Consider the following 26723-nt stretch of genomic DNA (forward strand, 5'->3'; position numbering starts at 1 on the left):
GGCTGGCAGAGGATAATGGTGGCCCCGCCTGTGGACCATCTTACACTCACTGTAGACGTGGCTGGGAGAGGATAATGGTGGCCCCGCCTGTGGACCATCTTACACTCACTGTAGACATGGCTGGCAGGAGGGTAATGGTGGCCCTGCCTGTGGACCATCTTACACTCACTGTAGACGTGGCTGGGAGAGGATAATGGTGGCCCCACCTGTGGACCATCTTACACTCACTGTAGATGTGGCTGGCAGAGGATAATGGTGGCCCTGCCTGTGGACCATCTTACACTCACTGTAGACGTGGCTGGCAGAGGATAATGGTGGCCCCGCCTGTGGACCATCGTACACTCACTGTAGACATGGCTGGCAGGAGGGTAATGGTGGCCCCGCCTGTGGACCATCTTACACTCACTGTAGACGTGGCTGGGAGAGGATAATGGTGGCCCCGCCTGTGGACCATCTTACACTCACTGTAGATGTGGCTGGCAGAGGATAATGGTGGCCCCGCCTGTGGACCATCTTACACTCACTGTAGACGTGGCTGGCAGAGGATAATGGTGGCCCCGCCTGTGGACCATCTTACACTCACTGTAGACATGGCTGGCAGGAGGGTAATGGTGGCCCCGCCTGTGGACCATCTTACACTCACTGTAGACGTGGCTGGGAGAGGATAATGGTGGCCCCGCCTGTGGACCATCTTACACTCACTGTAGATGTGGCTGGGAGAGGATAATGGTGGCCACGCCTGTGGACCATCTTACACTCACCGTAGATGTGGCTGGCAGAGGATAATGGTGGCCCCGCCTGTGGACCATCTTACACTCACTGTAGACCTGGCTGGGAGAGGATAATGGTGGCCCCGCCTGTGGACCATCTTACACTCACTGTAGACGTGGCTGGGAGAGGATAATGGTGGCCCCGCCTGTGGACCATCTTACATTCACTGTAGACATCGCTGGCAGGAGGGTAATGGTGGCCCCGCCTGTGGACCATCTTACACTCACTGTAGACGTGGCTGGGAGAGGATAATGGTGGCCCCACCTGTGGACCATCTTACACTCACTGTAGATGTGGCTGGCAGAGGATAATGGTGGCCCCGCCTGTGGACCATCTTACACTCACTGTAGACGTGGCTGGGAGAGGATAATGGTGGCCCCGCCTGTGGACCATCTTACACTCACTGTAGACATGGCTGGCAGGAGGGTAATGGTGGCCCTGCCTGTGGACCATCTTACACTCACTGTAGACGTGGCTGGGAGAGGATAATGGTGGCCCCACCTGTGGACCATCTTACACTCACTGTAGATGTGGCTGGCAGAGGATAATGGTGGCCCTGCCTGTGGACCATCTTACACTCACTGTAGACGTGGCTGGCAGAGGATAATGGTGGCCCCGCCTGTGGACCATCGTACACTCACTGTAGACATGGCTGGCAGGAGGGTAATGGTGGCCCCGCCTGTGGACCATCTTACACTCACTGTAGACGTGGCTGGGAGAGGATAATGGTGGCCCCGCCTGTGGACCATCTTACACTCACTGTAGATGTGGCTGGCAGAGGATAATGGTGGCCCCGCCTGTGGACCATCTTACACTCACTGTAGACGTGGCTGGCAGAGGATAATGGTGGCCCCGCCTGTGGACCATCTTACACTCACTGTAGATGTGGCTGGCAGAGGATAATGGTGGCCCCGCCTGTGGACCATCTTACACTCACTGTAGACATCGCTGGCAGGAGGGTAATGGTGGCCCCGCCTGTGGACCATCTTACACTCACTGTAGACGTGGCTGGGAGAGGATAATGGTGGCCCCGCCTGTGGACCATCTTACACTCACTGTAGATGTGGCTGGCAGAGGATAATGGTGGCCCCGCCTGTGGACCATCTTACACTCACTGTAGACGTGGCTGGGAGAGGATAATGGTGGCCCCGCCTGTGGACCATCTTACACTCACTGTAGACGTGGCTGGCAGAGGATAATGATGGCCCCGCCTGTGGACCATCTTACACTCACTGTAGATGTGGCTGGGAGAGGATAATGGTGGCCCCGCCTGTGGACCATCTTACACTCACTGTAGATGTGGCTGGCAGAGGATAATGGTGGCCCCGCCTGTGGACCATCTTACACTCACTGTAGATGTGGCTGGGAGAGGATAATGGTGGCCCCACCTGTGGACCATCTTACACTCATTCTAGACGTGGCTGGCAGAGGATAATGGTGGCCCCGCCTCTGGGACCATCTTACACTCACTGTAGACATGGCTGGCAGAGGATAATGGTGGCCCCGCCTGTGGACCATCTTACACTCATTGTAGACGTGGCTGGCAGAGGATAATGGTAGCCATACCCTCCTGCCATACCCTCCTGCCAGCCATGTCTACAGTGAGTGTAAGATGGTCCACAGGCAGGGCCACCATTATCCTCTCCCAGCCACGTCTACAGTGAGTGTAAGATGGTCCACAGGCGGGGCCACCATTATCCTCTGCCACCACATCTACAGTGAGTGTAAGATGGTCCACAGGCGGGGCCACCATTATCCTCTGCCAGCCACGTCTACAGTGAGTGTAAGATGGTCCACAGGTGGGGCCACCATTATCCTCTCCCAGCCACGTCTACAGTGAGTGTAAGATGGTCCACAGGCGGGGCCACCATTACCCTCCTGCCAGCGATGTCTACAGTGAATGTAAGATGGTCCACAGGCGGGGCCACCATTATCCTCTCCCAGCCACGTCTACAGTGAGTGTAAGATGGTCCACAGGCGGGGCCACCATTATCCTCTCCCAGCCAGGTCTACAGTGAGTGTAAGATGGTCCACAGGCGGGGCCACCATTATCCTCTGCCAGCCACGTCTACAGTGAGTGTAAGATGGTCCACAGGCGGGGCCACCATTATCCTCTCCCAGCCACATCTACAGTGAGTGTAAGATGGTCCACTGGCGGGGCCACCATTATCCTCTGCCAGCCACGTCTACAGTGAGTGTAAGATGGTCCACAGGCAGGGCCACCATTATCCTCTCCCAGCCACGTCTACAGTGAGTGTAAGATGGTCCACAGGCGGGGCCACCATTATCCTCTGCCAGCCACGTCTACAGTGAGTGTAAGATGGTCCACAGGCGGGGCCACCATTATCCTCTGCCAGCCACGTCTACAGTGAGTGTAAGATGGTCCCAGAGGCGGGGCCACCATTATCCTCTGCCAGCCACGTCTACAATGAGTGTAAGATGGTCCCAGAGGCGGGGCCACCATTATCCTCTGCCAGCCACGTCTACAATGAGTGTAAGATGGTCCACAGGCGGGGCCACCATTATCCTCTGCCAGCCATGTCTAGAATGAGTGTAAGATGGTCCACAGGCAGGAAGAAGAAAAGGTGTTTAAGAAAAGCCTGTCTGCATGAATTGTCCGGGGAGAACATGAAGACATCCTGGAAGTAACCAAGAAAGCCCTGTGAGGAGGGGAGGGGGTGTGGGGTCATGGGTCACAGGGATAGAAGGCTAAAGGTGGAAGACAAGAAGAGATACCAGAGAGGTATATCTCTGTCCACTGCGGTAAGAGCTACCCAGCTCTCACAACCAGACTCAGGAAAGAGACCACAGACCCATCCATATCACAAAGGCAACCCCAAGGTGGGGAGATGCTGATGGGAGAACTTGACATCCTTGGACCTGCTGAAAGTCTGTCCAGCTGGGAAAACTGGCTAGCCATATGTAGAAAGCTGAAACTGGATCCCTTCCTTACACCTTATACAAAAATTAATTCAAGACGGATTAAAGACTTAAATGTCAAACCTAAAACCAGAAAATCCCTAGAAGAAAACCTAGGCAATACCATTCAGGACATAGGCATGGGCAAGGACTTCATGTCTCAAACACCAAAAGCAACGGCAACAAAAGCCAAAATTGAGAAATGGGATCTAATTAAACTAAAGAGCTTCTACACAGCAAAAGTAACTACCATCAGAGTGAACAGGCAACCTACACAATGGGAGAAAATTTTTGCAATCTACTCATCTGACAAAGGGCTAATATCCAGAACCTACAAAGAACTTAAACAAATTTAGAAGAAAAAATCAAACAACCCCATCAAAAAGTAGGTGAAGGATATGAACAGACACTTCTCAAAAGAAGACATTTATGCAGCCAACAGACATGAAAAAATGCTCACCATTACTGGCCATCAGAGAAATGCAAATCAAAACCACAATGAGATACCATCTCACACCAGTTAGAATGGCAATCATTAAAAAATCAGGAAACAACAGGTGCTGGAAAGGATGTGGAGAAATAGGAATGCTTTTACACTGTTGATGGGAGTGTAAACTAGTTCAACCATTGGGGAAGACAGTGTGTTGATTCCTCAAGGATCTAGAACTAGAAATACCATTTGACCCAGCCATCCCATTACTGGGTATATACCCAAAGGATTATAAATCATGCTGCTATAAAGACACATGCATATGTATATTTATTGCGGCACTATTCACAACAGCAAAGACTTGGAACCAACCCAAATGTCCATCAATGATAGACTGGATTAAGAAAATGTGGCACATACACACCATGGAATACTATGCAGCCATAAAAAAGGATGAGTTTGTGTCCTTTGTAGGGACATGGATGCAGCTGGAAACCATCATTCTGAGCAAACTATTGCAAGGACAGAAAACCAAACACCACATCTTCTCACTCATACGTGGGAATTGAACAATGAGATCACTTGGACACAGGAAGGGGAACATCACACACAGGGGCCTGTCGTGGGGTGAGAGTCTGGGGGAGGGATAGCATTAGGAGAAATACCTAATGTAAATGACGAGTTGATGGGTGCAGCACACCAACCTGGCACATGTATACATATGTAACAAACCTGCACATTGTGCACATGTACCCTAGAACTTAAAGTATAATAATAATAATAATAATAATAAAGAAAGTCTGTCCAGCTGAAATCAGAGTCTTCAATTTCAGGTGCATAGAGCAAGAAACAGAGCTTGGGCTCTGGCATCAGACCCTGGCTCGAATGCCCACACCCCGGCCAGATGGATGAACTTGAGCAAGATACTTCGCACCTCCATGCCTCTGCTTCCTCATAGCAAAGGTGCCTCTGGCACAGAAAGAACTCAGTAGGCGTCAGCTATTATTATTGCATGCTGACAATTTCATCTCCCAGAGAGTAGAGGAAGTAGTAAGGGGAACTGCCACTCTGAACTAAATTTGGCCAAAAGGAGGAATTGGTTGGCAGAGTGGAAGTGACAGGAAGCTTGGGAGAAAGCAACTGTGTCTTCTTCCAGTATATAATAGCGAGAGAAATGGCAGGGCCCAGTTAGACGTGGTCCCTGGATTTTACCAATTAAAAGAACATACCATGGCTTGAGACATTGGAAAGATGCTCAAGAATTGAGTACTTCCTAAGAACATGCACTGTGCCAGTGAAATCTCAATTCAGCAAAAAAGAAGGAAGGGGCTTAAAGAAACCCAAGGTTGCAGATGTTCGTTGATGTGACTGTAGGAGAAGGTGAGCCTGAGCTGAACAGAGGGTGCTTTTGCCCGCAGAGGAACGTAAGATGGAACAAATGGCAGTGTGCTTCCGAGAAAGTGAAAGCCTCACGTGAACTGAGGCCCATACAAGGGCTTCATAAAGTCATATGCAAAGCAAAAAAGGGGATACGCTGTTTGTGGTCAATGTTGTCATGTTGGTAGGTGACAAGAGAAAGCAGAACTCCTCAGCGTGTATGTTGCTTCTGTTTTCTCTGTCGAAGGGAGCATTCTTAGAACTGACACGCCCGGAGGAAAACTCAACCCAAAGTGGCAGAAAAAATTGTGACAGACACCAGTTGTGAGATACCCCAGTATCTATATGTGAATTCCAGGAATCTGACCAGAACAAATGATTTTCCAGAGAGTGGGGAGTTTTGCAAATAAATTTCCCTCCAGGCATTGACTAAGGGCCAAACCTCTGGAGACAAGAATTTAGTACAATTTTCTTTTTTTTTTTTTTTTTGAGATGGAGTCTTGCTCTGTCACCCAGGCTGGAGTGCAGTGGCCAGATCTCAGCTCACTGCAAGCTCCGCCTCCCAGGTTCACGCCATTCTCCTGCCTCAGCCTCCCGAGTAGCTGGGACTACAGGCGCCTGCCACCTCGCCTGGCTAGTTTTTTGTATTTTTTAGTAGAGACGGGGTTTCACCGTGTTAGCCAGGATGGTCTCGATCTCCTGACCTCGTGATCTGCCCGCCTCGGCCTCCCAAAGTGCTGGGATTACAGGCTTGAGCCACCGCGCCTGGCCAAGAATTTAGTACAATTTTCAAAAGCGTAAAGACACTCAGTTCCACACGCCACAAGCCATTTTGTTTACTGAGCCCAAGAATGAAAGCCATTTATTAATGAGATGGCGGTGGTCACTAGGGGCCCGTGTAGGGAACTAAAGAACCTTTTGTTCTCAAGAACTTGTCTTTGTCAGGCTGGAGTGCAGTGGTGCGATCTCAGCTCACTGCAACCTCTGCCTCCTGAGTTCAAGCACTTCTGCCTCAGCCTCCTGAGTAGCTGGGATTACAGGCACGTGCCACCACACCCCACTAATTTTTTTTTTTTTTTGAGATGGATTTTTGCTCTTGTTGCCCAGGCTAGAGTGCAATGGTGCCATCTCCGCTCACTGCAACCTCCGCCTCCCTGGTTCAAGTGATTCTCCTGCCTCAGCCTCCCGAGTAGCTGGGACTACAGGGGTGCACCACCACACCTGGCTAATTTTTGTATTTTCGCAGAGACGGGGTTTCACCATATTGGCCAGGCTGGTCTCAAACTCCTGACCTCAGGTGATCTGCCCACCTTGGCCTCCCAAAGTGCTAGGATTACAGGCGTGAGCCACCGCACCCGGCCTACAAGGGAATCTTAAACTTCATCTTGCCACGCAACCCTCTGGTACTCTGGCAGCTCCTGTGGCCTCCTCAGAATCATGTTTTTAAATGTAGAAAATGAAATACATACTCAAGGAGAAGAAATAGACTACGTTGAAATACAATTCTATCCACAGACCCCCTGGAATCCATGGACTCCAGGTTAAAACATCCTGAGAGGGCAGCAGACAGTAGCTCAGAATTCAAATGAGAGAGGTAAATGTATTATATAAGGTGTATGTTTTCAGAAGTGCCAACTAAGGTGGAAAATGAGAAGCTAACGTAAGTTTTATTTATGTTCAAAATTTCCTTTATTATTAAACATAAGAATTTCCAGATCAGCTCTAGTCCATTTACCTCTCTCACATCTTGATATTAACCTCAAAATTCAAGTTTCCCTGGGTGACTTAAAATTCCTTCATTTGTGTATTTAAGCCATTTGGAATTGATTTTTACTTTCAAATTGTACTGCCTCTTAGAGTAATGAATTTCGTGAGGGTACAAACTTCTGCATGAGGTAATACTCCATTTTATTTATTTAAAGCATATCTCCAGGTTTAAGATGTGCTCCCTATACTAATATTCTAGTCTATAATCAAACTGTAAGTTATTAATGTGAAGATTGTAAGCTCAGGCATCACATTTGATCGGTCCGGACATGGCTGCACACTCCACCTCTCGATCTCTTCACTTCCCTCCTTTAGACTTTGCCTGCCTTGCTGTTTTCTTGAGGCTGAACACTCACAATCAAAGGTAATTTTCCAAATATGGACATAGAATGTGCGTTGCGCGGCCGGGCGTCGTGGCTCACACCTGTGGTCCCAGCACTTTGGGAGGCCGAGGCGGGTGGATCACCTGAGGTCAGGAGTTCGAGACCAGCTTGGCCAACATGGCAAAACCCCATCTCTACTAAAAACACAAAAATTAGCCAGGCGTGATGGTGTGCGCCTGTAGTCCCAGCTACTCAGGAGGCTGAGGCAGGAGGCAGAGGTTGCAGTGAGCGGCTGAGATCATGCCACTGCACTCCAGCTGGGGGACAGAGCAAAACTCTATCTCAAAAAAAAAAAAAAAGAATGTGCATGATGACATATGACGTCATATTACAGGAAAGAGTTGGCACCTGCAAACTAGGCAGTTCGAGGAGGGTTTAATAAAGGGACCAGTACACAGTGTGGTCATGGGAATGCGGGAACCCAGGACTTGCCCCAAAGAGCTGTTACTATCCCTGGATCTGGGGCAGGCAACAGTGATCAGAACCCAAAAGGCGAGAGTCCGCACGCGCCGTGGAGAGGCTCCTTGGGAAGCCCTGTGACCTCTAAACCCAAAAGGCAGACTCCACACACGCCGGGGAGAGGCTCCTTGAGAAGCCCTGTGACCTGTGATCTAGGGAAGCAGCTCCCTGAGGAAGCCCCTGTAGGAGGAAACCAGGGGAACACACACAGCCACTCTCTCCTCCCTGACGGGGATCCCTGTTAGGGACTCCAGCTAGAAGCCAAAGGACGCAGGTCTGCTGAGAGGAGAGCAGGGTGGGAGGGGGTGGACCGTGGACCTGGAAGCTCGGACGGAATACATTCGGCCCATTGTGAGTCTACGCAACAGTGGGATGAATGTTACCTGTTGGTTTTGTTTGTTTTGTGTTGTGTTGAGACAGATCCTTGCTGTGCTGCTCAGGCTGGAATGCAGTGGCATGATCTTGGCTCACTGCAACCTCCGCCTCCTGGATTCAAGTGATTCTCCTCCCTCAGCCTCCCGAGTAGCTGGGATTACAGGCGCCTGCCACCATGCCGGCTAATTTTTTTTTTTTTTCTATTTTTAAGTAGAGATTGAGTTTCACCATGTTGGCCAGGCTGGTCTCGAACTCCTGACCTCAAGTGATCCGCCCACCTTGACCTCCCAAAGTGCTGGGATTACAGGCGTGAGCTACTGCATCTGGCCACCTTTTGTGTGTTTGTTTTTACACCTTTTCACCGTCCATCACATGTTACCTGTTTTAGTTCTATTATACTTTTCTAACACGTTACGGTGCAGTAGCATCTTTGCACCGTATGTTCTTAAAGAGCCCTTCATGACTCATTCTTTGCCTTGCCATTTGTCATACTAGAAATAGAATTTAAATTATTATTTCCCGAAAGTGTGACCATCCATTTACTTACAGCAAAACCTAGTCACTTTTCTTACTGTTAACATAGCTTCACACAATTTCCCACAGAACTTTGCCCATCAGTTTGACTTTCTATTACCTAAAAGAACTTAATATTAGTCTCAATATTGATAGCCTATTATTTTTATACTCTCCTCCAGATAATGTACGCAAGCAACTTAAAGTACAATCTGGACTAATGAGGACTATTTTAATCATTAGTGTTTAAATGATTAAACTTATTAACTAATGATTAACTAATGATGAGTTAAACTCAAACTAGCGTAGCAGAGGAACTGATCGGCTCATGTTACTAAAAAGTCTGATTTAAGGCAAGACTGGATCCGCGCTCAAACAATGCTTTCAGGAATCTGTGTCTCCAGCTCTCAGCCCTGCTCTCCCCTGACTCTACCCGGGTGGCATCAAGGTGCGTTCTGGCAGTTTCAGGCCCATGTCCTGCTAGTCAGCAATACCAAGGGAAAGAGGGCCTCTTTCAAAACAGTGCAGCAAAAGTCCCGGGACGGAATCCCCTTGGCGTGACCTGGGGTCAAACGCCTCTTCTGCAATTAGTCGCCGTGGCTGGCCGATGGGATGTGCGGATTTTTCTGGACTGACTCATATGCCGATTCCTGAAGCTCCACCCAAACAACATGGGCTCATGTTTACGGAGGAGCAGGCCCTCAAGAAAAGCAGGTGCTTTCATCAGAAGAGGGGTAGAGGTTGCACAGAGAAAAATTATGTTCATCTTCTTTCCAAGGTTAGTACTGATTCCTTACAAGAGCTACTGTTTATATGGCCGGGCGCGGTGGCTCACGCCTGTCATCCCAGCACTTTGGGAGGCTGAGGGGGATGGATCACAAGGTCAGGAGATTGAGACCATCCTGGCTAACATGGTGAAACCCTGTCTCTACTAAAAATACAAAAAAAAAAAAAAAAAAAAAAAGTAGCCGGGCATGGTGGCGGTGCGTGTTGTCCCAGCTACTCGGGAGGCTGAGGCAGACTAGTGTGAACCCGGGAGATGGAGCTTGCAGTGAGCCAAGATCGCACCACTGCACTCCAGCCTGGGCAACACAGCGAGACTCTGTCTCAAAGAAAAAAAAAGAAGAATTACTGTTTATACTTCATCCACAGGAGACCTCTGGTCTCCATCCCTCATTCCTGGTTTCTAAGCAACTCCCCATTTACCAGAAACCAGCACTCACAGTCCTAGAATATCTGTAGTTGCTTTTAGAAAGTAAAAAGGGTTTTGAAAATGTAACTAGATTACCTAAAACAAACACACACGTTTCCCCATAACAGAGTTTCAATAGGATAAAATTCCCTCTTAATAGCCTGGTTGTCTTTTCCTGTCATTGCTTATGTTTCCTGAGGAGTTCATTAAAACAACCAACTGACTTGTCAAGCTGCATCGCAGTGCAGAGAGCGCTGGACGGAGAGAGAAGCTCACACTTTAGATCCAGCTCTGTTGCTCACAAAGGGCCTTGTTTGTCCATGAGTAAAATGAGGTTGGACAAGAATTCCAAAGTCGATTCCAGCAGTAAGAACTGAGAGTTCTATTCTGAAATACGTACCATCGAAGAGATAGGACGGCAGGAATACTACTCACGTAGGACAGAGAGGTTAAGGTCCTCAGCCTGCAGCTATGGGCCAAAGATGGGAGAAAGAGTTGCAACCCCAAATTTCACAGGCTTAAAGGATTTTATGCGCATTAAAGGATGCAATCAACAGAGGGCTAAGGCAAACCACTAGACGGGAGAGAACACTGAATCACACATCTGATAAGGAGTTAATATCCAGAATATATCAAGAACTTTTATAACTCAACAACAACAACATAAACAAATAATCTCACTTAAAAATGGGCAAAGGGATTGTTCTCGGGGCCGGGCGGGCACACAGGTCGTGGGACTGTGGCCCACCTCCATTCCCTGTCTCCTTCTCCCCACAGGTCAGCTCCGCCGAAGGGGCCGCCAAGGAAGAGCCCAAGAGGAGATGGGCGCTGTTGTCAGCTAAACCTCCCGCAAAAGTGGAAGCGAAGCCGAAAAAGGCAGCAGCGAAAGATAAATCTTCAGACAAAAAAGTGCAAACAAAAGGGAAAAAGGGAGCAAAGGGAAACAGGCCGAAGTGGCCAACCAAGAAACTAAAGAAGATTTACCTGCAGTAAACGGGGAAATGAAAACCGAGGAGAGTCCAGCCTCTGACGAAGCAGGAGAGAAAGAAGCCACGTCTGATTAATACCATATACCATGTCTCACCAGTGGTGCCTGTCTCCCTTCTTGTACAATCCAGAGGAATATTTTTATCAACTATTTTGTAAATGCAAGTTTTTTAGTAGCTCTAGAAACATTTTTAAGAAGGAGGGAATCCCACCTCATCCCATTTTTTAAGTGTAAATGCTTTTTTTAAGAGGTGAAATCATTTGCTGGTTATTTTTTGGTACAACCAGAAACTAGTGGGGGATATTGAACTATGGGAGGCTTTGACTGTCTCTGGTGTCAGCTTAACATTCCATAGATGGGGGGTTAGTTTTTATATCCTAGAATACAAAGCATATTAAATGGCAATATGGAGTCAGTCCTGCATTTAATGTCTTGAACATTTTATTTTACTTCTATTCCCGTGTTGTTTTTCAGTAGAATTGTTTCCTACAGAAAACCACCCCTTGATCATGGCGCTCCCTGTCGGAATTGTGTGCACTCTGTAACATCTTTGGTAGTGGTAGTCCTGTTTGCCTAATAACCGTGTTACTGTGCTGTGAAAGATTACAGATTTGAATATGTGGTGTACATGCTATTCAGTGTGAACTGGTGGGCCACATGTAACAGCTGACCGACATGTGAAGAAACTGGTACTTGATAGCCTCTTAAGGAAAATCTGCTTCCAAATTTTAAGCTGGAAAGTCACTGGAATAACTTTAAAAAAGAATTACAATACATGGCTTTTTAGAATTTCGTTACATATGTTAAGAATTGTGTACAAATTGAAATGTCTGTACTGATCCTCAACCAATAAAATCTCAATTATGAAAAAAAATGGGCAAAGGGCTTAAGTAGACAATTCAAAACAGGTATACAAATAACTAACAAACCTATGAAAAGATGCTCAACAGCACTAATCATTAGGAAAATGCAAATCAAAATCTTAATGAGATATCGCCTTATACCCATTAGGATGGCTGCTATAAAACACACACACAAGGCTGGGCACGGTGGCTCATGACTGTAATCCCAGCACTTTGGGAGGCCGAGGCGGGTGGATCACGAGGTTGCAACCTCCGCCTCCCAGGTTCAAGCGATTCTCCTGCTTCAGTCTCCTGAGTAGCTGGGATTGCAGGTGCGCGTTACCACGCCCAGCTAATTTTTGTGTTTTTAGTAGAGACGGGGTTTTACGATGCTGGCCAGGCTGTTCTCGAACTCCTGACCTCAAGTGATCTGCCCGCCTTGGCCTCCCAGATTGCTGTGATTACAGGTGCGAGCCACTGTGCCCAGCCTACTACAATTTTTAAAAGAACTTTAAAGCTGGAAGGAAACTTAGAGATCTTTTAGTCCAAACCCTTTGTTTTACAGAGAGGAAAACTGAGGCCCTAAGTGTTACATTATTTATACAAGAACAGAACACAGTAGCAGAGATGGAAACTCCGTCTCTCTCAGCGCTGCTGTGATATCTTAATTTTATGTGGCAGCTTAGCTGGGCCACAGTGCCCAGATATGTGGTGGGGTTTTTTAATAGAAAAAAAATGAACCCATTGACTTTTCAGAGCAGTATGTGGTTAAACATTATTCTGGATGTCTTTGTGAGGATATGTTTGGATAAGATTAATATTTAAATCAGTGGATTTCAAGCAAAGCAGATTTACCCTCCACAATGCGAGTGGGCCCCGTCCAGTCCGCTGAAGGCCTGAAACAAAAAGATGGTGCTCCCTGGAGGAGAGGAACTGCTAGCTCACGCTGCAGATTCTGGACTAGCCAACCTCCATAATCTATGTGAACCAATTCCTTAGAAACATCTCTTTCTCTATATACATGTCCTTGAGAATCCTAACATATCTGCCTTTTCTTTTTCTGACCAATTGTGACTTTCAAACAAACATCACTTGGCCAGGTGCGGTGGCTCACGCCTGTAATTCCAGCACTTTGGGAGGCCAAGGTGGGTGGATCACCTGAGGTAGGGAGTTCGAGACCAGCCTGATCAACATGGAGAAACCCCATCTCTACTAAAAATCCAAAAAAGAAAAAAAAAATTAGCCAGGCATGGTAGGGCATGCCTGTAATCCCAGCTACTCAGGAGGCTGAGGCAGGAGAATCGCTTGAACCCAGGAGGTGGAGGTTGCAGTGAGCCGAGATTGTGCCATTGCACTCCCGCCTGGGCAACAGAGCAAGACTCCACTCAAAAAAAAAAAAAGAAAAAAAGGAAAGAAAAGAAAAAAGAAAAAACTGAATTTCCATTGTTCCCAAGCTGAACAAATTCATGAATATGAAATGCTACCATGTGTGTATTTTTACCCCCGTTACTGGCACTCTGTAGACTGAATATTTCTTGAAAAAAATTATTCTTGGTCAGGCACTGTACCTCACGCCTGTAATCCCAGCACTTTGGGAGGCCAAGGCAGGCAGATCATGAGATCAGGAGTTGTTTGTTTGTTTTTTGAGATGGAGTCTAGTAAAATTTATCCTTTTTTATTTTTTAAAAATCTTTTTCTTTGAGACAGAGTCTTGCTCTGTCGCCCAGTTTGGAGTGCAGTGGCACGATCTTGGCTCATTGCAACCTCCGCCTCCTGGGCTCAAGCAATTCTCCCGCCTCAGTCTCCCCAGTAGCTGGGATTATAGGTGCCGGCTATCACACCCAGCTAATTTTTGTATTTTTAGTGGAGATGGGGTTTCACCATGTTGGCCAGGCTGGTCTTGAACTCCTGACCTCAGGGGATCTGCCCACCTCAGCCTCCCAAAGTTCTGGGATTACAGATGTGAGCCACTGCGCCTGGCCAAAAAAATTATTCTTGAATTTAACTGTCTCAAGTAGAAGGTGCATGGCGTCTGACATCTGAGTGGTACAACTGTCTCGTGATGTGTAATGTGAACTATATCCATGATATAATAATGGCATAATGAACTATGTTGATGATATATGATACGTATTTTATTTGGTTTGGTTTTTCTTTTTGTTTTTTGCTTTTTTTTTTTTTGAGACGGGGTTTGGTTCTGTGGCTCAGGCTAGAGTGCAGTGGCACGATCTCAGCTTGCTGAAACCACTGCCTCCTGGACTCAAAGGATCCTCCTGCCTCAGCCTCTTGAGTAGCTGGGACCACAGGCTTGCCCAGGAGGTGCACGCTCAGGAGGCTGAGGCAGGAGAGTTGCTTGAGCCCAGGAGGCGGAGGTTGCGATGAGCCGAGATCGTGCCACTGCACTCCAAACTGGGCGACAGACCTCGCCCAGCTAATTTTTGTATTTTTTGAGATGAGGTTGCCCAGGCTGGTCTCACACTCCTGGGCTCAAGCGATCTGCCCCACTCAGCCTCCCAAAGTGCTGGGATTGCAGGAGTGAGCCACTGTGCCCAGCCTGATTACTTTATTTTATTTATTTTATTTTATTTTATTTATTTTGAGATGGAGTCTCGCTCTGTTGCCCAGGCTAGAGAGCAGTGGTGTGATCTCAGCTCACCGCAACCTCTGCCTCCCGGGTTCAAGCCATTCTATTGCCTCAGTGTCTCAAGTAGCTGGGATTACAGGTGTGCACCACCAGGCTCAGCTAATTTTTGTATTTTTAACAGAGACAGGGTTTTACCACATTGCCCAGGCTGGTCTTGAATTCTTGACCTCAGGTGATCCGCCTGCCTCAGTCTCCCAAAGGGCTGGGATTACAGGCATGAGCCACTGCACCTGGCCCTGATATGAATTTTTTAAAAGAGAGCACTTTAACAAGGAAGCTTTCTTCTATTTATCAGCGTCATCCATAAAAGAGTCCTAAGTTCCATCACAACAAAATGAAGTGCATGGTCCTGGATTGGATCCTGGTTTGAACAAAACAGCAGTAAAGGACATTTTGGAATCAACTGGGGAAATTTTGTGGATTAAGTGTTAAATAATGCTAGGAGGTTATAGTTAATTTTGTTGGGTGTTATATTTTGATTTTGGCTATGCAGAAAAATATTCTTTTTTTTTTTTTGAGACAAAGTCTCACTCTGTCACCCACGCTGGAGTGCAATGGTGCGATCTTGGCTCACTGCAACCTCAGCCTCCAGGGTTCAAGCGATTTTCTTGTCTCAGCCTCTGGAATAGCTGGGATTACAGGCGTCTGCCACCATGCCCGGCTAATTTTTATATTTTTAGTAGAGATGGGGTTTCACCATATTGACCAGGCTGGTCTTGAACTCCTGACCTCAGGTGATCCGCCCGCCTCGGCCTCCCAAAATGCTGGGATTACAGGCATAAGTCACCGTGCCCGGCCAATATTCTTATGTCTTAAAGATACATACTGAAGTATTTAGGAGTGGAATGTCATGATACCTTTATATATGTATTTAAATATTTCATAAAAAATTAATGAAGTGAGCTAAAAGAGAAGACACTCTTCCCATAAGGCACTACGCTTGCAGAAGAAAAGCATGCTGAGGTTGTAGTAAACATCAAGTTAAAGCCACCACACGTAACTCCTTGGCAAGGAAAAGGCCCACGAGTAGCATTGTTCTCGCCTTTCCTTCCTGCTTAGACCCCTTCCTGACTCCCTCTGGCTGAGTTTCTGAGAAACTCATGCCTCTACCAACAGGCCTCCCTGGAAGGGCTTAGCCTGGAGACTCAGGTGTGGAAAGGGCTGTCCCGTGGAAAAGTGAGGCCCACGTGGACCTAAGGAAGAACACTGGAGGAGGGAGGTTTCAGATGGATAAAAGGCAAAATGGAGCTGGTTTCTTAGGAGAAGCAGTAAAATTTCCATCCCTGGAAGGGTCAAGCCCACGCTGGAAGGCTTGTTGGGAGTGACTGAGTAGGGAGGGAGGCTGGCCTTGACGTATCTTCTACTACAGCGCCTTTCGGCCTCAGACACCAGGACACAGGAGAAGGGTAGATCAGGCTGGAGATCGTAAGAATGAGACAGAGAGGCAGAAAGCAAGGCGGGGGCCAGGCACTGTCTGAGCTGGAGCTTGAGCTGTTTCTCTCATCTCTGGCTTCCCTCCCTGGACCCTGCTTTGTGGTGCTGCTTCCTGTCTCCTACAATCTGGAGAAGCCAATTTCCTGTGGTGGCTGATTTCATTTGATAAGAAAAGGGAGGGCAACTCAAACGAAGCCATGGCAGGGACTGTCCTTGAACAGAAACAGAAGCTCAGTCTTGGCACGTCCTCCTGCCATCCTGACCATTCCAAAAGGAGGGAGATTTAGGAGAGAAGCCACAAGCCAAATGATCATAAGGTTTGTTTTGAACTTTGCAAATACTGTATTTAAAGCCAACAAAAAACAGTGACCAGCATATTTCCTAGCTCCAGGGAGAGCAGAACAATGCAGCTCAGGTCAATAGATGGGACCCTAGGACCTGATTTGCTGGGTTTGGACAGGATATAAAGATGAATAGACTACGCTCAAAGCATTTGCAACCCTCAATTGCAGCCAAAAGGCTGAAAAGAAGAACTCACTGTAAAACATACTTAGTCCTGAATTACCAGGAAAGAATATGGAAACATTTAACAGACAGACTATATGTCATATTCTTTCTGATCCCTTTAGAGTGGTTTCGATGTAGCCTTAATGTGAGGGGCAAAAAACAACAACAACAACAGCACCTAAAACCAATGACCCTTTGGTGGTCTCATTCAGACCTAGGATTCTAGAGGTACATCTCCCTGTGAGTCTCTCTTGGCCCTGGGGAAAGAAAGAAGTCACCTTCCCTGACAAGGGGCTAGGAGCCAAATCCCTAGAAATAAATCCGCCTGGTTCTGTGCTGTTTTTCCTCTCAATGGCCCTGGATCCCTCAGGAGTTCAATTTGAAAGGCGTACAACTATTATGTATCCATAATAATTACAAATAAAAAATGTTTGACTTGGCCTGGTGGCGCATGCCTGTCATCACAGCACTTTGAGGCAAGTGAGGCTTCGAGGTTGAGGCAAGGAGGATGGCTTGAGGCCAGGAATTCAAGACCAGCCTGGGCAACATGGAGAGACCATATCTCTAAAAATAAATTAACAGATGTTTTTTAAGCCAATTTGTCCCAACACCTAATTCTTTGGCTTAAACTCAAGCAAAATGCCCATGAGACAAGGGCCAAAGTGCTCTTGAGAAAGAGCTAGTAATGATCAATAATGTTTTAAAAACACTCCACCACAAATGCAAATTTTTCACATTATTATCTTCCTTGAGTATCTCAATTCTGTGAGGTATTTATTATTATTTTTTAGAGACAAGGTCTCACTCTGTCACCATACTAGAATGCAGTGGTGCGATCACAGCTCACTGCAGCCTCCACCTTCTGGGCTCAAGTGATCCTCCTCCCTCAACCTCCCAAGTAGCTGGGATTACAGGCATGCACCACCATGCTCAGGTAATTCTTATTTTTTGTGGAGATGGGGTCTTACTATGTTGCCCAGGCTGGTTTCAAACTCCTGGCCTCAAGCAATCCTCCAGCCTTGGCCTCCCAAAGTGTTGAGATTACAGGCATGAGCCACTGCGCCTGTCCTCTGTGAGGTCTTTATGAAAGGCATTGTTGGCCGGGCACAGTGGCTCAAGCCTGTAATCCCAGCACTTTGGGAGGCCAAGACGGGCGGATCACGAGGTCAGGAGATCGAGACCATCCTGGCTAACACGGTGAAACCCCGTCTCTACTAAAAAATACAAAAAACTAGCTGGGCGTGGTGTCGGGCGCCTGTAGTCCCCGCTACTCGGGAGGCTGAGGCAGGAAAATGGCGTGAACCCGGGAGGTGGAGCTTGCAGTGAGCTGAGATCTGGCCACTGCACTCCAGCCTGGGCGACAGAGCAAGACTCCGTCTCAAAAAAAAAAAAAAAAAAGAAAGGCATTGTTAATACCCATTTATAGATAAGAAAACTGAGGGCCGGGCACGGTGGCTCACGCCTGTAATCCCAGCACTTTGGGAGGCCGAGGCAGGTGGATCGCGAGGTCAAGAGATCGAGACCATCCTGGCTAACACGGTGAAACCCTGTCTCTACCAGAAATACAAAAAAATTAGCCGGGCGTGGTGGCGAGCGCCTGTAGTCTGAGCTACTTGGGAGGCTGAGGCAGGAAAATGGCGTGAACCCAGGAGACGGAGCTTGCAGTAAGCCGTGCCACTGCACTCCAGCCTGGGCAACAGAATAAGACTCCGTCTCAAAAAAAAAAAAAAAAAAAAAAAAAAAAGGGGTCCCAGAGAAGGCAAGTGACTTGCCCAAAATTAACTATGTGACCTCTAACCTAGTTCCACCATGCCCAAGATAATAAACTCCCATGTACATGTTTATCACCTTGGCCATGGTGGGACTAGGTTAGAGGTCACACAGTTGCCACGCTGCCTCTACTGTGGTATACCGGGGTACCGAAGTGGCATAAGGGCATTGTAACAGTGGATTTCAGGGAGAAGCAGTGAGAAGGTCCTAAGATCACATTTCTGGGGATTTCTGCAAAATGACCCCTCATTACAGTGATTTGATCCCTGACCCCCAGGTCCTACCCCCAGGCATTCCTTCTCCACATGCCATGCGTGTGTGGATAAAGCTATAGACCAGATTGCAGGTGGGTGTCCATGTTCTCATCCAGTCCAGCAAGTGAGTGGGGAACTCAAAAAGAGATGTGTAAGAAATTGTGAGAGGCCTTTGCCTTCCGGGTGATGATAGTGTGGAGATAAATGTGATGCCTCTGGGGTAGGTGAGGAACTGGGGGAGCCAATCAGCTTTTCCCTTCCCTTATGCTGTGTTTCTTATTTCCAGAGTGACTAGAAGGTGATTATTTGGCCAGACCTATACTCCTGACCATTAGGGAAAAAATGGGAAAATGTTGGACATGAAGGAAGGGAAAGAGAAGAGTGAGAGAAACTAGAACATTTATGGCCAAAGCAGAGGATAAGAAATTAGGAAAAAGCAAAGAACAAAAAGCCATGTCCTCAATAATATTGAGTGCATCTTCCTCCTTCCAAAATAAATGGCTGCCAGTTTTAGAGAAAACATATTTGTGGCTCAGCTCACCACAGGTGTGGGTTTGACTCTGAAGTGGGACTGAGGAACTAGTTTACTTTTTCCATACTATGTGTTTCCTCCTCCAAGTTCCTTCCTCCTCACAGGGCACCCCATAGCACCCCACCCTACCCTGAGCACCTGACATGTGCTGCTGCTGCCCCCTGCTGGGAGAACACTGTTGGATCCCGGGGAGAGGGACTCCTTTCAGAGTAGCCACATCAGGGGCAGGACAGGAGGAGGGGACTCTCAGGGATAGGTAATAAAACAGAGCATTTAAATATAGCCAGACACTAAAATCTTTGCACAAAATGTCTGAAACATCTGGCTTATAATTAGCATACAGGCCTGTGAAAAGGGATCAAGGAAATATAAGGTGGTTGGGTACCCACCTGAGATGGAAGCCTTTTAATGAGGCCTAGACTATCCATCTTCTCCCTTTGGTGTATCTGAAGCATTTTAGTCTTCTTAAAGCACAATATTTATTACGTGGTTAAAAAAAAAATTTCATCAAAGACTACATGGTTAAGATTCATACTCTTCAACAACCATTTTCTTCCCTTTTATTCCAAAGTCCACAAACTGACCCCAACCTACCTCTTTAGCCTTGCCTCTCACTGTTCTTCCTTGCACAGGCTGTGACCTATGTTGTCTTCTACCAACACACCCTGCATACACACTTATACCTGTATAAATAACACACATTATAAACAAAGTTATGAAACAAGAACTGACAAAAATGAAAAAAGAACAGGCAAATATTTTTAAACCAATAACCTCATCATTGTATTTTTTATTCTTTGAATTCTGTAACGTGCCTATGTTTCATATTCAAAAATAATAAATTAATTAGTTTATTTTTAAATCAGAAAAAAATGGGTTAGAAATCTTAGGAACATGATATATGTTTAATGACTTTAAAAAGCTAATAGAATAAACTCCAGACTGAGCACAAAGAGAAAATTTGTGAATTAGGACATGACAGAGGAGTAAAGACAATAAAGGCATTTTTTCAAGTAAAAAATATGTGACATCAGCTAAGCAATGGAGACAATACATTGGGTCCCTAATATATTCCCTTTTAAAAGCCTCAGAAAAAAATAACAGTAAAGGAGAAATGATTGAATAGATAATAGTTCACATGAATATCCACATGTAAGAGAATGAAGCTGAATTCCTACCTCATACCATAAAAAAAATTCTAAATTCTCATAGACCTAAATGTAAGAGATCAAACTATAAAACTTTTTGAAGAAAACAAAGGAGTAACTCTTTGTGACTTTGAATTAGACAATGGTTTCTTAGCTATGACACCAAAAGCCCAATTGACAAAAGAAGTAAATAAGTTGGACTTCAACTCAACAATAAAAAGACAAATTACCCATTTTTATTTATTTATTTATTTATTTATTTTTTATTTTTGAGACAGAGTCTCACTCTGTCATCCAGGCTGGAGTGCGGTGGTGCAATCTCAGCTCACTGCAACCTCTGCCTCCCAGGTTCAAGCAATTCTTGTGCCTCAGCCTCCCAAGTAGCTGGGATTATAAGCTCTTACCACCATACCTAGCTAATTTTTAAAAATATTGTTAGTAGAGACGGGGTTTCATCATGTTGCCGAGGCTGGTCTCAAACTCCTGAGCTCAGGCAATCCGCTCACCTCGACCTCCCAAAGTGCTAGGATTACAGGCGTGAGGCACCACACCCAGCCAAATTACCCATTTTTTAAATGGGCAAAGGATCGGTACACAAACAACTTAGATGCCTGTGAGGAAAGCATGCTTAGTTCCTACTCCTAAGATTTCCATTCATTTCAAGGACCTCTATTGGTGTGATAGTCTCAGTTTCTCTGCCTCTTTAATCATCCTGCTCCTTGGAGGACAGAGAGATGTTAAATAGTAAATTTAGGAAGAATAATCTGGATTTGTTAGTTCTGTTTTTCTTTTTCGGGAGTAAACTGCTGGCAGTGTTTTATATATAGATATATTTATCAAATTGTTTGTATATTTGTTGCCTTGATCTACTAAACAATCAGCTAACAGACTTAAAGCCACATCCTCTAACCTGGTCGCTATCAGCAATAAAGATAATATTTTGCCTTCTATAGGGTCAAACTCAAGCAGGGAACCCCATCTTTTTATTGGATCCTCAAAGACAATATTGAGTGACCCAAAAGATGGTGAGATATGCTACAGTCATGGATGAGAATGCATTTCATCATAAAGATACCAATTCTTCTGGTCTGTTGATTCAACATGCGTATTGATTTATATTTTCAATTTTCAATAAAAATCGCAACAGAACTTCGTGGTGACTTGACAAGGTACATTCTAAAATCTATACAGAAGAGCAAAGGGCCAAAAATAACCAAAACAATTTTTTAAAACCAAACATATGAGGGAATTGCTCTTTCAGAATGAAGACTGGGGCTGGGCACCCTGGCTTATTCCTGTAATCCCAGCACTTTGGGAGGCCAAGGCAGGTGGATTGCTTGAGCCCAGGAGCTCAAGACCACCCCGGGCAACGTGGCGAAACTCTGTCTGTACAAAAAAATACAAAAAAAATTAACCAGCATAGTGGTGTATGCATGTAGTCCTAACTACTTGGGAAGTTGAGGTGGGAGGATCACTTGAGCCAAGGAGTCCAAGATCAGAAGTTAATGCCAGGAGACAGAGGCTGCAGTGAGCCGTGATCACAGGGCTCATGCTTGTAATACCAGCCTGTAATCCCAGGAAGATTGCTTGAGACCTGGAATATGAGACCAGCCTTGGTAACACAGTGAGACTCCAGCCCTAGAAAAAAGATTATTTAAAACATTATAACAGATCTATAAAAAAAAATTGACCAGGTTTCATGGTGCACATCTGAAGTCCCAGCTACTAGGGAGGCTGAGATGGGAGGATCTCTTGAGCCCAAGAGTTCAAGGTTACAGTGAGCTATGATGATGCCACTGTACCACAGCCTGGGTGACCGACCAAGACCCTGACTCTAAAACAAAACAAAAACCCAAAGATTGATTATAAAATGAGAACAACTAAGAGTGTATGGTACTAGCCTATGTATAGAGAAAGAGGTCAAAAGAATCAGACAGCCCAGGAGCTGGCCCATGTCTACGCATGTGTGGAAGCTTGAGAAGTGACAGAGGCGACGCTGCAAACCAAGGGAAGCATAAGCTACATTCAGTAAACAGGAGCAGGATGAAATGTTAACCATATATTTTCAATAATGAAACTTCTACTTTCTCCTAACAAAAATCAATTCTAGATAGATTAAAAACCTATATTAAAAAGTTTTAAAGACTATTTCTCCTTTTGCTTTGCCGATATGGACAAAAGCCTCAAAATACCTTTTATGCCTTTCACGGCCTGTGATGCAAACTTGTCACAGTGTTGTCAACTAATACAAGCCCTAGGTCGGAAAACCTGTTTAATAAATCGCCAGGGCCAGAGGTGTAATGTAGAGGGATAAACAAGTTCGTTAAGTGGATGACCCTTGTGAGTCTTTTTTCAGGTAACCTAGCAATGAGCCGGCTCTTCAGGGAGGGCTAAAAACCCCCTCATGTATAAACTGTCTGGATTATTGGGTTGTTTCTAACGTTATTTCTTAGGCCAGAAAGGTTGAAACCTTCCTTGCAAAGCCATGTTGGTCAGATGATCTCTGATTCCTCCATAATTCTTTTTTTTTTTTTTTTTTTTTTTTTTTGAGACAGAGTCTTGCTCTGTCGCCCAGGCTGGAGTGCACTGGTGTGATCTTGGCTCACTGCAACCTCTGCCTCCTGGGTACAAGCAATTCTCCTGTCTCAGCCTCCCGAGTGGCTGGGATTATAGGCGTGCACTGCCACGCCCAAATAATTTTTGTATTTTTAGTAGAAACGGGGTTTCACCATGTTGGCCAGGCTAGTCTTGAACTCCTGACTTCAGGTGATCCACCCATCTCAGCCTCCCAAAGTGCTGGGATTACAGGAGTGAGCCACCGCGCCCTGCCCTCCATAATACTTTATAAATGCGTGAGGCAACAAGGAATTTTATATTCCCTCTCCTTGTACAGAACACATGATATGTCCAGCTCTGCCCAGCCTAAGCACTCTTCCCCACGAAGTGGTGAGAATCTTAGGTACTATATGCATCCCCTACACCTGCAGGTTGAAATATGCCTGTACCGTGTATTATTTTTGGTGCTTGCTCTTATCCCTTGCTTGATAAATAGAAATATTGATGGCGGAAGAAACAGAAATATTGATGGTGATGAACAATTAGGCAATATCTAACAAAGGTGGAGATGAGCATAAGCTAGAACTCAAGAATGCCACTTCTCATAATGTATTCTAGAGACTAGAGCACATACATACAGAATTCATTCCAGCTCTGTTTGTAATCACAAATGAGAAACAACCTAAATGGTCGTGAACAGAAGAATCGATAGACTGTAGTACGTTGGTGAAATGGAATACTGTGCGGCAGTGGTCCCCAACCTTTTTGGCATCAGGGACCCGTTTCCTTGAAGACCATTATTTCATGAACTGGGGGTGGGGGGATGGTTTGGGATGATTCGAGTGCATCACATTTATTGTGTACATTATTTCTGCTATTATTACATTCTAAGATATAATGAAATAATTATACAACTCACCATAATGTAGAATCAGTGGAGCCCGAGCTTGTTTTCCTGCAACTAGACAGTCCCATCTGGGGATGATGGAAAACAGTGACAGATCATCAGGCATTAGATTCTCATAAGGAGTGCGCCGCCCAGATCCCGCGCATGCTCAGTTCACAATGAGGTTCACATTGCTATGAGACCTAGTGCCGCCGCTGAGCGGACAGGAGGCGGAGCTCCGGCAGTAATGCCAGTGATGGGGAGCGGTTGTCAATAAAGATGAAGCTTCACTTGCTCAGCCGCCTGCTGCTCCCCTCCTGCCATATGACACAGTTCCTAAGAGGCCATGCACCTGTGCTGGGGTTGGGGGCCCCTGCTGTATAGCAATTAGAACAATGAGAACACTGGGACGCAGAGTGGGGAACATCACACACCGGGTCCCATCGTGAGGTGGGGGCAGGGGGAAGGGATAGCATTAGGAGAAATACTTAATGTAAATGATGAGTTAATGGGTGCAGCACACCAACATGGGATATGTAGACATATGTAACAAACCTGCACATTGTGCACATGTACTCTAGAACTTAAAGTGTAATAAAAAATAAAAAAAGAAGTGACAGCTCTATGTTTAGGAATGGATAAATTACAAGAACGTGAAGTTGCAGGAGGACAGAAACAGCTCATGGCACACGCGCATGTGTATATATCCTGTATGTGGTTTAGAAATATGCAAAAAATGCTAAGCCTTCTTTATAGATCATGGATACGTGAAAACATAACAAAGAAAACCTGGAATTGTATTTAAAAAAAATACAAACAAAAAGTCTTTTCCCAAACTAGGAGGAGATTGAGAGACCAAAGAATGCCTGAGATAAGTCCAGCTTGGCGAGTAGACGAGTTTATTTGGACCAACATCCAAGGCCTCCTGGGCAGCCGCAGGACAGCATTAGAGACCTGCACTGTCTCCCACTCTTTTTTTTTTTTTTTTTTTTTCCTTGAGACGGAGTGTCACTCTGTCGCTCAGGCTCACTGCAACCCCCACCTCCCAGATACAAGTGATTCTCCTGCCTCAGCCTCCCGAGTAGCTGGGACTACAGACGCCTGCCACCATGCCCAGCTAATTTTTGTATTTTTAGTAGAGATGGGTTTCACCCCATTGGCCAGGATGGTCTCGATCTCTTGACCTCGTGATCCGCCCACCTCGACCTCCCAGAGTGCTGGGATTACAGGCGTAAGCCACCACGCCCAGCCACACTCTTGAGCTGCCTTTAAGCTAACTTTCTGGCTCTTCGCCCACTGTGTGTGTGATGGACTGTTTTTCTTGGTAGTTTCTTAGAAACCCTCCAGGATGTTTGGTTCCAAGGGACACCTGCTCCTCTGCTGGGGACGGTGGCCTTGGCTCATGGCCTGGCCTTCAGGGTTCAGGCAGCCGACACACACTGTTTAGTAACTTGGCTGGGGACCCGTCACACTACAGAAAAGCATAAAAACAAACACAGCAATGACACGTGTCAGGTTCTAGAGAGGGAGGGAAAGGAGTCAAATCACAGGCATAGATGTATAAGAGGCTTCCACTGTATCTGTCGCATTTCATTTCTGAGAAAAAATATCTTAAGCAAATATGGCAAAATGTTAAGATTTGCTAAAGCTGAACATTGGGCAAATGGGTATTTGTTGTTATTCTCTTTACTCTTCTGCATATTTCTTTTTCTTTTTTTTTTTTTTGAGACGGAGTCTCGCTCTGTCCCCTAGGCTGGAGTGCAGTGGCGCGATGTTGGCTCACTGCAAGCTCTGCCTCCCGGGTTCATGCCGTTCTCCTGCCTCAGCTTCCCGAGTAGCTGGTACCACAGGCACCCACCACTATGCCCGGCTAATTTTTTGTATTTTTAGTAGAGACAGGGTTTCACCGTGTTAGCCAGGATGGTCTCAATCTCCTGACCTCGTGATCCGCCCGCCTCGGCCTCCCAAAGCGCTGGGATTACAGGCTTAAGCCACCGCGCCCGGCCTCTTCTGCATATTTCAAAGATGTCAAAATTGAAAAACAATAGTCACTGACTTAGCATGACAGAGAAATCTTCAAGCATAGCTTTGCAAAGGGAGATACCTGTGGGAACCAAGCCACTAGAGTCATAGAATCCCAAGGAGGCGCAAAACGGATTTGAAATTGGGCAGAATGATGTGTGAAAAAGCACGATCCATTGGGTGTTGTATCTGTGCATACACGGGACCTAGAAGGCCAACTGTAAACTGCTCGTGCTTGTGGATGGCTTTGTTCTCCGCTTCTTGTGTTTTTCAGTTTCTTATAATGCACATATTAACTAAGAGTAATGAAATTATCCTAATTTCTATTACATTAATTTATATTAATTAATAAATTAAAAATAAAGGTTACTTTTAAAACCAGAAAAACATGGTTGGAAGAGAAAAATCAACCTTATAATGTTTTTTGACATTTGGGACATAAACATTGCCTGAAATGAAAACATAAATAAATAAATGGAATATTGGGAAAGCTTGGTAAAAATTAAATTGCTATACATTCTACAAATTGCTAAAAGGAATAAAGTTTTGGCTGGACGTGGTGGCTCATGCCTATAATCCCAGCACTTTGGGAGACCGAGGCAGGCAGATCATGAGGTTCAGGAGTTCGAGACCAGCCTGACCAATGTGGTGAAACCTCGTCTCTACTAAAAATACAAAAATTAACCGGGCTTGATGGTGCATGCCTGTGATCCCAGCTACTCAGGAGGCTGAGGCAGGAAAATCTCTTGAACCTGGGAGGTGGAGGTTAGAGTTAGCTGAGATTGTGCTACTGCACTCCAGCTTGGGTGACAGAGCAAGACTCCGTCTCAGAAAAAAAAGAGGAATAAAGTTTTAGCGAGCAACATTGGTAAATTGCTATTAATCAATTTGTGTAGCCAGGCGTGGTGGCTCACACCTATAATCCCAGAAATTTGGGAGGCCGAGGTAGGTAGA

At 46.0% G+C, this 26723-nt stretch overlaps 1 pseudogene; it reads left to right on the top strand.

The window, feature by feature from the left end:
• Positions 1-9496: 9496 nt before the first annotated feature.
• On the top strand, positions 9497-11371 carry LOC103241991 (non-histone chromosomal protein HMG-14-like; annotated as a pseudogene).
• Positions 11372-26723: the final 15352 nt, after the last annotated feature.

Source organism: Chlorocebus sabaeus, chromosome 15, assembly GCF_047675955.1.
Source record: "Chlorocebus sabaeus isolate Y175 chromosome 15, mChlSab1.0.hap1, whole genome shotgun sequence".
Classification (NCBI taxonomy): domain Eukaryota; kingdom Metazoa; phylum Chordata; class Mammalia; order Primates; family Cercopithecidae; genus Chlorocebus; species Chlorocebus sabaeus.